Source organism: Oncorhynchus nerka, linkage group LG12 (genome assembly GCF_034236695.1).
Source record: "Oncorhynchus nerka isolate Pitt River linkage group LG12, Oner_Uvic_2.0, whole genome shotgun sequence".
Lineage (NCBI taxonomy): Eukaryota > Metazoa > Chordata > Actinopteri > Salmoniformes > Salmonidae > Oncorhynchus > Oncorhynchus nerka.
Genome location: NC_088407.1, coordinates 93,406,204 through 93,416,421, shown reverse-complemented (window position 1 = coordinate 93,416,421; position 10,218 = coordinate 93,406,204). Strand labels below are relative to the sequence as shown.

General features: G+C 52.1%; 1 protein-coding gene across 1 annotated transcript in view; it reads right to left on the bottom strand.

The window, feature by feature from the left end:
* The window catches only part of fgfr3 (fibroblast growth factor receptor 3), a 231,061-nt gene that overhangs the window by 82,834 nt on the left and 138,009 nt on the right, over positions 1–10,218 (bottom strand).

The following is a 10,218-nucleotide window of genomic DNA, read 5'->3' as shown; positions in this document are numbered from 1 at the left end:
TCTTACCTAGCACGTCTGTAGCTGTGGTGGTGTCTGACCTAGCACTGTCCTAGCTGCTGTGCTGTGGTGGTGTCTTACCTAGCACGTCTAGCTGTGGTGGTGTCTTACCTAGCTGCTGTGGTGGTGTCTACCTAGCCGTCTAGCTGTGGTGGTGTCTAAGCACGTCTAGCTGTGGTGGTGTCTTACCTAGCACGTCTAGCTGGTAGCTGTGGTGGTGTCTTACCTAGCAAGTCTAGCTGTGGTGGTGTCTTACCTAGCAAGTCTAGCTGTGGTAGTGTCTTACCTAGCACGTCTAGCTGGTAGCTGTGGTGGTGTCTTACCTAGCAAGTCTAGCTGTGGTGGTGTCTTACCTAGCAAGTCTAGCTGTGGTGGTGTCTTACCAAGCACGTCTAGCTGTGGTGGTGTCTTACCTAGCACGTCTAGCTGGTAGCTGTGGTGGTGTCTTACCTAGCACGTCTAGCTGGTAGCTGTGGTGGTGTCTGACCTATCACGTCTAGCTGGTAGCTGTGGTGGTGTCTTACCTAGCAAGTCTAGCTGTGGTGGTGTCTTACCTAGCACGTCTAGCTGGTAGCTGTGGTGGTGTCTTACCTAGCAAGTCTAGCTGTGGTGGTGTCTTACCTAGCAAGTCTAGCTGTGGTGGTGTCTTACCAAGCACGTCTAGCTGTGGTGGTGTCTTACCTAGCACATCTAGCTGGTAGCTGTGGTGGTGTCTTACCTAGCACGTCTAGCTGGTAGCTGTGGTGGTGTCTTACCTAGCAAGTCTAGCTGTGGGGGTGTCTTACCTAGCACGTCTAGCTGTGGTGGTGTCTTACCTAGCACGTCTAGCTGTGGTGGTGTCTAACCTAGCACGTCTAGCTGTGGTGGTGTCTTACCTAGCACCTCTAGCTGGTAGCTGTGGTGGTGTCTTACCTAGCAGGTCTAGCTGTGGTGGTGTCTTACCTAGCACGTCTAGCTGTGGTGGTGTCTTACCTAGCACGTTTAGCTGTGGTGGTGTCTAACCTAGCACGTCTAGCTGTGGTGGTGTCTTACCTAGCACGTCTAGCTGTGGTGGTGTCTTACCTAGCACGTCTAGCTGGTAGCTGTGGTGGTGTCTTACCTAGCACGTCTAGCTGGTAGCTGTGGTGGTGTCTTACCTAGCATGTCTAGCTGGAGCTGTGGTGGTTGTCTTACCTAGCACGTCTAGCTGGTAGCTGTGGTGGTGTCTTACCTAGCAAGTGTAGCTGTGGGGGTGTCTTACCTAGCACGTCTAGCTGGTAGCTGTGGTGGTGTCTTACCTAGGATGTCTAGCTGGTAGCTGTGGTGGTGTCTTACCTAGCAAGTCTAGCTGTGGGGGTGTCTTACCTAGCACGTCTAGCTGTGGTGGTGTCTTACCTAGCACGTCTAGCTGTGGTGGTGTCTAACCTAGCACGTCTAGCTGTGGTGGTGTCTTACCTAGCACCTCTAGCTGGTAGCTGTGGTGGTGTCTTACCTAGCAGGTCCAGCTGTGGTGGTGTCTTACCTAGCACGTCTAGCTGTGGTGATGTCTTACCTAGCACGTCTAGCTGTGGTGATGTCTTACCTAGCACGTCTAGCTGTGGTGTTGTCTTACCCAGCACGTCTAGCTGTGGTGATGTCTTACCTAGCACGTCTAGCTGTGGTGATGTCTTACCTAGCAAGTCTAGCTGGTAGCTGTGGTGGTGTCTTACCTAGCATGTCTAGATGGAGCTGTGGTGGTTGTCTTACCTAGCACGTCTAGCTGGTAGCTGTGGTGGTGTCTTACCTAACACGTCTCTGGTAGCTGTGGTGGTGTCTTACCTAGCACGTCTAGCTGTGGTGGTGTCTTACCTCCACTCTAGCTGTGGTGGTGTCTTACCTAGCACGTCTAGCTGTGGTGATGTCTTACCTAGCAGGTCTAGCTGGTAGCAGTGGTGGTGTCTTACCTAGCAAGTCTAGCTGTGGTGGTGTCTTACCTAGCATGTCTAGCTGTGGTGGTGTCTTACCTAGCACATCTAGCTGTGGTGGTGTCTTACTCACGTCTAGCTGGTAGCTGTGGTGGTGTCTTACCTAGCACGTCTAGCGGGTAGCTGTGGTGGTATCTTACCTAGCACGTCTAGCTGGTAGCTGTGGTGGTATCCTACCTAGCACGTCTAGCTGGTAGCTGTGGTGGTGTCTTACCTAGCACGTCTAGCTGGTAGCTGTGGTGGTGTCTTACCTAGAATGTCTAGCTGGAGCTGTGGTGGTTGTCTTACCTAGCATGTCTAGTTGTGGTGATGTCTTACCTAGCATGTCTAGCTGGTAGCTGTGTCGGTGTCTTACCTAGCACGTCTAGCTGGTAGCTGTGGTGATGTCTTACCTAGCATGTCTAGCTGGTAGATGTGGTGGTGTCTTACCTAGCACATCTAGCTGTGGTGGTGTCTTACCTAGCACGTCTAGCTGGTAGCTGTGGTGGTGTCTTACCTAGCATGTCTAGCTGTGGTAGTGTCTTACCTAGCACGTCTAGCTGGTAGCTGTGGTGGTGTCTTACCTAGCAAGTCTAGCTGTGGTGGTGTCTTACCTAGCAAGTCTAGCTGTGGTAGTGTCTTACCTAGCACGTCTAGCTGGTAGCTGTGGTGGTGTCTTACCTAGCAAGTCTAGCTGTGGTGGTGTCTTACCTAGCAAGTCTAGCTGTGGTGGTGTCTTACCAAGCACGTCTAGCTGTGGTGGTGTCTTACCTAGCACGTCTAGCTGGTAGCTGTGGTGGTGTCTTACCTAGCACGTCTAGCTGGTAGCTGTGGTGGTGTCTGACCTATCACGTCTAGCTGGTAGCTGTGGTGGTGTCTTACCTAGCAAGTCTAGCTGTGGTGGTGTCTTACCTAGCACGTCTAGCTGGTAGCTGTGGTGGTGTCTTACCTAGCAAGTCTAGCTGTGGGGGTGTCTTACCTAGCACGCCTAGCTGTGGTGGTGTCTTACCTTCACGTCTAGCTGTGGTGGTGTCTAACCTAGCACGTCTAGCTGTGGTGGTGTCTTACCTAGCACCTCTAGCTGGTAGCTGTGGTGGTGTCTTACCTAGCAGGTCTAGCTGTGGTGGTGTCTTACCTAGCAAGTCTAGCTGTGGTAGTGTCTTACCTAGCACGTCTAGCTGGTAGCTGTGGTGGTGTCTTACCTAGCAAGTCTAGCTGTGGTGGTGTCTTACCTAGCAAGTCTAGCTGTGGTGGTGTCTTACCAAGCACGTCTAGCTGTGGTGGTGTCTTACCTAGCACGTCTAGCTGGTAGCTGTGGTGGTGTCTTACCTAGCACGTCTAGCTGGTAGCTGTGGTGGTGTCTGACCTATCACGTCTGGTAGCTGTGGTGGTGTCTTACCAGCAAGTCTAGCTGTGGTGGTGTCTTACCTAGCACGTCTAGCTGGTAGCTGTGGTGGTGTCTTACCTAGCAAGTCTAGCTGTGGTGGTGTCTTACCTAGCAAGTCTAGCTGTGGTGGTGTCTTACCAAGCACGTCTAGCTGTGGTGGTGTCTTACCTAGCACATCTAGCTGGTAGCTGTGGTGGTGTCTTACCTAGCACGTCTAGCTGGTAGCTGTGGTGGTGTCTTACCTAGCAAGTCTAGCTGTGGGGGTGTCTTACCTAGCACGTCTAGCTGTGGTGGTGTCTTACCAGCACGTCTAGCTGTGGTGGTGTCTAACCTAGCACGTCTAGCTGTGGTGGTGTCTTACCTAGCACCTCTAGCTGGTAGCTGTGGTGGTGTCTTACCTAGCAGGTCTAGCTGTGGTGGTGTCTTACCTAGCACGTCTAGCTGTGGTGGTGTCTTACCTAGCACGTTTAGCTGTGGTGGTGTCTAACCTAGCACGTCTAGCTGTGGTGGTGTCTTACCTAGCACGTCTAGCTGTGGTGGTGTCTTACCTAGCACGTCTAGCTGGTAGCTGTGGTGGTGTCTTACCTAGCACGTCTAGCTGGTAGCTGTGGTGGTGTCTTACCTAGCATGTCTAGCTGGAGCTGTGGTGGTTGTCTTACCTAGCACGTCTAGCTGGTAGCTGTGGTGGTGTCTTACCTAGCAAGTGTAGCTGTGGGGGTGTCTTACCTAGCACGTCTAGCTGGTAGCTGTGGTGGTGTCTTACCTAGGATGTCTAGCTGGTAGCTGTGGTGGTGTCTTACCTAGCAAGTCTAGCTGTGGGGGTGTCTTACCTAGCACGCCTAGCTGTGGTGGTGTCTTACCTAGCACGTCTAGCTGTGGTGGTGTCTAACCAGCACGTCTAGCTGTGGTGGTGTCTTACCTAGCACCTCTAGCTGGTAGCTGTGGTGGTGTCTTACCTAGCAGGTCCAGCTGTGGTGGTGTCTTACCTAGCACGTCTAGCTGTGGTGATGTCTTACCTGCACGTCTAGCTGTGGTGTTGTGTCTTACCCAGCACGCCTAGCTGTGGTGATGTCTTACCTAGCACGTGCTGTGGTGATGTCTTACCTAGCAAGTCTAGCTGGTAGCTGTGGTGGTGTCTTACCTAGCATGTCTAGATGGAGCTGTGGTGGTTGTCTTACCTAGCACGTCTAGCTGGTAGCTGTGGTGGTGTCTTACCTAACACGTCTAGCTGGTAGCTGTGGTGGTGTCTTACCTAGCACGTCTAGCTGTGGTGGTGTCTTACCTAGCACATCTAGCTGTGGTGGTGTCTTACCTAGCACGTCTAGCTGTGGTGATGTCTTACCTAGCAGGTCTAGCTGGTAGCAGTGGTGGTGTCTTACCTAGCAAGTCTAGCTGTGGTGGTGTCTTACCTAGCATGTCTAGCTGTGGTGGTGTCTTACCTAGCACATCTAGCTGTGGTGGTGTCTTACCTAGCACGTCTAGCTGGTAGCTGTGGTGGTGTCTTACCTAGCACGTCTAGCGGGTAGCTGTGGTGGTATCTTACCTAGCACGTCTAGCTGGTAGCTGTGGTGGTATCCTACCTAGCACGTCTAGCTGGTAGCTGTGGTGGTGTCTTACCTAGCACGTCTAGCTGGTAGCTGTGGTGGTGTCTTACCTAGAATGTCTAGCTGGAGCTGTGGTGGTTGTCTTACCTAGCATGTCTAGTTGTGGTGATGTCTTACCTAGCATGTCTAGCTGGTAGCTGTGTCGGTGTCTTACCTAGCACGTCTAGCTGGTAGCTGTGGTGATGTCTTACCTAGCATGTCTAGCTGGTAGATGTGGTGGTGTCTTACCTAGCACATCTAGCTGTGGTGGTGTCTTACCTAGCACGTCTAGCTGGTAGCTGTGGTGGTGTCTTACCAGCATGTCTAGCTGTGGTGTGTCTTACCTAGCACGTCTAGCTGGTAGCTGTGGTGGTGTCTTACCTAGCAAGTCTAGCTGTGGTGGTGTCTGCAAGTCTAGCTGTGGTAGTGTCTTACCTAGCACGTCTAGCTGGTAGCTGTGGTGGTGTCTTACCTAGCAAGTCTAGCTGTGGTGGTGTCTTACCTAGCAAGTCTAGCTGTGGTGGTGTCTTACCAAGCACGTCTAGCTGTGGTGGTGTCTTACCTAGCACGTCTAGCTGGTAGCTGTGGTGGTGTCTTACCTAGCACGTCTAGCTGGTAGCTGTGGTGGTGTCTGACCTATCACGTCTAGCTGGTAGCTGTGGTGGTGTCTTACCTAGCAAGTCTAGCTGTGGTGGTGTCTTACCTAGCACGTCTAGCTGGTAGCTGTGGTGGTGTCTTACCTAGCAAGTCTAGCTGTGGGGGTGTCTTACCTAGCACGTCTAGCTGTGGTGGTGTCTTACCTAGCACGTCTAGCTGTGGTGGTGTCTAACCTAGCACGTCTAGCTGTGGTGGTGTCTTACCTAGCACCTCTAGCTGGTAGCTGTGGTGGTGTCTTACCTAGCAGGTCTAGCTGTGGTGGTGTCTTACCTAGCAAGTCTAGCTGTGGTAGTGTCTTACCTAGCACGTCTAGCTGGTAGCTGTGGTGGTGTCTTACCTAGCAAGTCTAGCTGTGGTGGTGTCTTACCTAGCAAGTCTAGCTGTGGTGGTGTCTTACCTAAGCACGTCTAGCTGTGGTGGTGTCTTACCTAGCACGTCTAGCTGGTAGCTGTGGTGGTGTCTTACCTAGCACGTGGTAGCTGTGGTGGTGTCTGACCTATCACGCTAGCTGTGGTGGTGTCTTACCTAGCAAGTCTAGCTGTGGTGGTGTCTTACCTAGCACGTCTAGCTGGTAGCTGTGGTGGTGTCTTACCTAGCAAGTCTAGCTGTGGTGGTGTCTTACCTAGCAAGTCTAGCTGTGGTGGTGTCTTACCAAGCACGTCTAGCTGTGGTGGTGTCTTACCTAGCACATCTAGCTGGTAGCTGTGGTGGTGTCTTACCTAGCAAGTCTAGCTGTGGTGGTGTCTGGTAGCTGTGGTGGTGTCTTACCTAGCACGTCTAGCTGTGGTGGTGTCTAACCTAGCACGTCTAGCTGTGGTGGTGTCTTACCTAGCACCTCTAGCTGGTAGCTGTGGTGGTGTCTTACCTAGGATGTCTAGCTGGTAGCTGTGGTGGTGTCTTACCTAGCAAGTCTAGCTGTGGGGGTGTCTTACCTAGCACGTCTAGCTGTGGTGGTGTCTTACCTAGCACGTCTAGCTGTGGTGGTGTCTAACCTAGCACGTCTAGCTGTGGTGGTGTCTTACCTAGCACCTCTAGCTGGTAGCTGTGGTGGTGTCTTACCTAGCAGGTCCAGCTGTGGTGGTGTCTTACCTAGCACGTCTAGCTGTGGTGATGTCTTACCTAGCACGTCTAGCTGTGGTGATGTCTTACCTAGCACGTCTAGCTGTGGTGTTGTCTTACCCAGCACGTCTAGCTGTGGTGATGTCTTACCTAGCACGTCTAGCTGTGGTGATGTCTTACCTAGCAAGTCTAGCTGGTAGCTGTGGTGGTGTCTTACCTAGCATGTCTAGATGGAGCTGTGGTGGTTGTCTTACCTAGCACGTCTAGCTGGTAGCTGTGGTGGTGTCTTACCTAACACGTCTAGCTGGTAGCTGTGGTGGTGTCTTACCTAACACGTCTAGCTGTGGTGATGTCTTACCTAGCACGTCTAGCTGTGGTGGTGTCTTACCTAGCACATCTAGCTGTGGTGGTGTCTTACCTAGCACGTCTAGCTGTGGTGATGTCTTACCTAGCAGGTCTAGCTGGTAGCTGTGGTGGTGTCTTACCTAGCAAGTCTAGCTGTGGGGGTGTCTTACCTAGCACATCTAGCTGTGGTGGTGTCTTACCTAGCATGTCTAGCTGTGGTGGTGTCTTACCTAGCACATCTAGCTGTGGTGGTGTCTTACCTAGCACGTCTAGCTGGTAGCTGTGGTGGTGTCTTACCTAGCATGTCTAGCGGGTAGCTGTGGTGGTATCTTACCTAGCACGTCTAGCTGGTAGCTGTGGTGGTATCCTACCTAGCACGTCTAGCTGGTAGCTGTGGTGGTGTCTTACCTAGCACGTCTAGCTGGTAGCTGTGGTGGTGTCTTACCTAGAATGTCTAGCTGGAGCTGTGGTGGTTGTCTTACCTAGCATGTCTAGTTGTGGTGATGTCTTACCTAGTATGTCTAGCTGGTAGCTGTGTCGGTGTCTTACCTAGCACGTCTAGCTGGTAGCTGTGGTGATGTCTTACCTAGCATGTCTAGCTGGTAGATGTGGTGGTGTCTTACCTAGCACATCTAGCTGTGGTGGTGTCTTACCTAGCACGTCTAGCTGGTAGCTGTGGTGGTGTCTTACCTAGCATGTCTAGCTGGTAGCTGTGGTGGTATCTTACCTAGCACGTCTAGCTGGAAGCTGTGGTGGTGTCTTACCTAGCACGTCTAGCTGTGGTGATGTCTTACCTAGCACGTCTAGCTGGTAGCTGTGGTGGTTGTCTTACCTAGCATGTCTAGTTGTGGTGATGTCTTACCTAGCATGTCTAGCTGGTAGCTGTGTCGGTGTCTTACCTAGCACGTCTAGCTGGTAGCTGTGGTGGTGTCTTACCTAGCAGGTCTAGCTGTGGTGCTGTCTTACCTAGCACGTCTAGCTGTGGTGGTGTCTTACCTAGCACGTCTAGCTGTGGTGGTGTCTTACCTAGCACGTCTAGCCGGTCGCTGTGATGGTGTCTTACCTAGCACGTCTAGCTGTGGTGGTGTCTTACCTAGCACGTCTAGATGTGGTGATGTCTTACCTAGCACATCTAGCTGGTAGCTGTGGTGATGTCTTACCTAGCACATCTAGCTGGTAGCTGTGGTGATGTCTTACCTAGCATGTCTAGCTGGTAGATGTGGTGGTGTCTTACCTAGCACGTCTAGCTGTGGTGATGTCTTACCTAGCACGTCTAGCTGGTAGCTGTGGTGGTGTCTTACCTTGCACGTCTAGCTGTGGTGGTATCTTACCTAGCACGTCTAGCTGGAAGCTGTGGTGGTGTCTTACCTAGCACGTCTAGCTGTGGTGATGTCTTACCTAGCACGTCTAGCTGGTAGCTGTGGTGGTTGTCTTACCTAGCATGTCTAGTTGTGGTGATGTCTTACCTAGCATGTCTAGCTGGTAGCTGTGTCGGTGTCTTACCTAGCACGTCTAGCTGGTAGCTGTGGTGGTGTCTTACCTAGCAGGTCTAGCTGTGGTGCTGTCTTACCTAGCACGTCTAGCTGTGGTGGTGTCTTACCTAGCACGTCTAGCTGTGGTGGTGTCTTACCTAGCACGTCTAGACGGTCGCTGTGATGGTGTCTTACTAGCACGTCTAGCTGTGGTGGTGTCTTACCTAGCACATCTAGCTGGTAGCTGTGGTGATGTCTTACCTAGCACATCTAGCTGGTAGCTGTGGTGATGTCTTACCTAGCACATCTAGCTGGTAGCTGTGGTGATGTCTTACCTAGCACATCTAGCTGGTAGCTGTGGTGATGTCTTACCTAGCATGTCTAGCTGGTAGATGTGGTGGTGTCTTACCTAGCACATCTAGCTGTGGTGGTGTCTTACCTAGCACGTCTAGATGTGGTGATGTCTTACCTAGCACATGTAGCTGGTAGCTGTGGTGATGTCTTACCTAGCACATCTAGCTGGTAGCTGTGGTGATGTCTTACCTAGCATGTCTAGCTGGTAGATGTGGTGGTGTCTTACCTAGCACGTCTAGCTGTGGTGATGTCTTACCTAGCACGTCTAGCTGGTAGCTGTGGTGGTGTCTTACCTTGCACGTCTAGCTGTGGCGGTGTCTTACCTAGCAAGTCTAGCTGTGGTGGTGTCTTACCTAGCACGTCTAGCTGTGGTGGTGTCTTACCTAGCAGGTCTAGCTGTGGTGGTGTCTTACCTAGCACGTCTAGCTGTGGTGATGTCTTACCTAGCACGTCAACCTCGTACCTGTGGTGGTGTCTTACCTAGAACGTCTAGCTGTGGTGATGTCTTACCTAGCACGTCTAGCTGTGGTGGTGTCTTAACTAGCACGTCTAGCTGGTAGCTGTGGTGGTGTCTTACCTAGCATGTCTAGCTGTGGTGGTGTCTTACCTAGCACGTCTAGCTGTGGTGGTGTCTTACCTAGCACGTCTAGCTCTGGTGGTGTCTTACCTAGCATGTCTAGCGGGTAGCTGTGGTGGTGTCTTACCTAACACGTCTAGCTGTGGTGGTGTCTTATCTAGCACGTCTAGCTGGTAGCTGTGGTGGTGTCTTACCTAGGATGTCTAGCTGGTAGCTGTGGTGGTGTCTTACCTAGCATGTCTAGCTGTGGTGGTGTCTTACCTAGCACGTCTAGCTGTCGTGGTGTCTTACCTAGCACGTCTAGCTGTGGTGGTGTCTTACCTAGCACATCTAGCTGTGGTGGTGTCTTACCTAGCACGTCTAGCTGGTAGCTGTGGTGGTGTCTTACCTAGCATGTCTAGCTGTGGTGGTGGCTTACCTAGCACGTCTAGCTGTGGTGGTGTCTTACCTAGCACGTCTAGCTCTGGTGGTGTCTTACCTAGCACGTCTAGCGGGTAGCTGTGGTGGTGTCTTACCTAACACGTCTAGCTGTGCTGGTGTCTTACCTAGCACGTCTAGCTGGTAGCTGTGGTGGTGTCTTACCTAGGATGTCTAGCTGGTAGCTGTGGTGGTGTCTTACCTAGCAAGTCTAGCTGTGGTGGTGTCTTACCTAGCACGTCTAGCTGTGGTTGTGTCTTACCTAGCACGTCTTGCTGTCGTGGTGTCTTACCTAGCACGTCTAGCTGTGGTGGTGTCTTACCTAGCACATCTAGCTGTGGTGGTGTCTTACCTAGCACGTCTAGCTGGTAGCTGTGGTGGTGTCTTACCTAGCACGTCTAGCGGGTAGCTGTGGTGGTGTCTTACCTAGCACGTCTTGCTGTTGTGG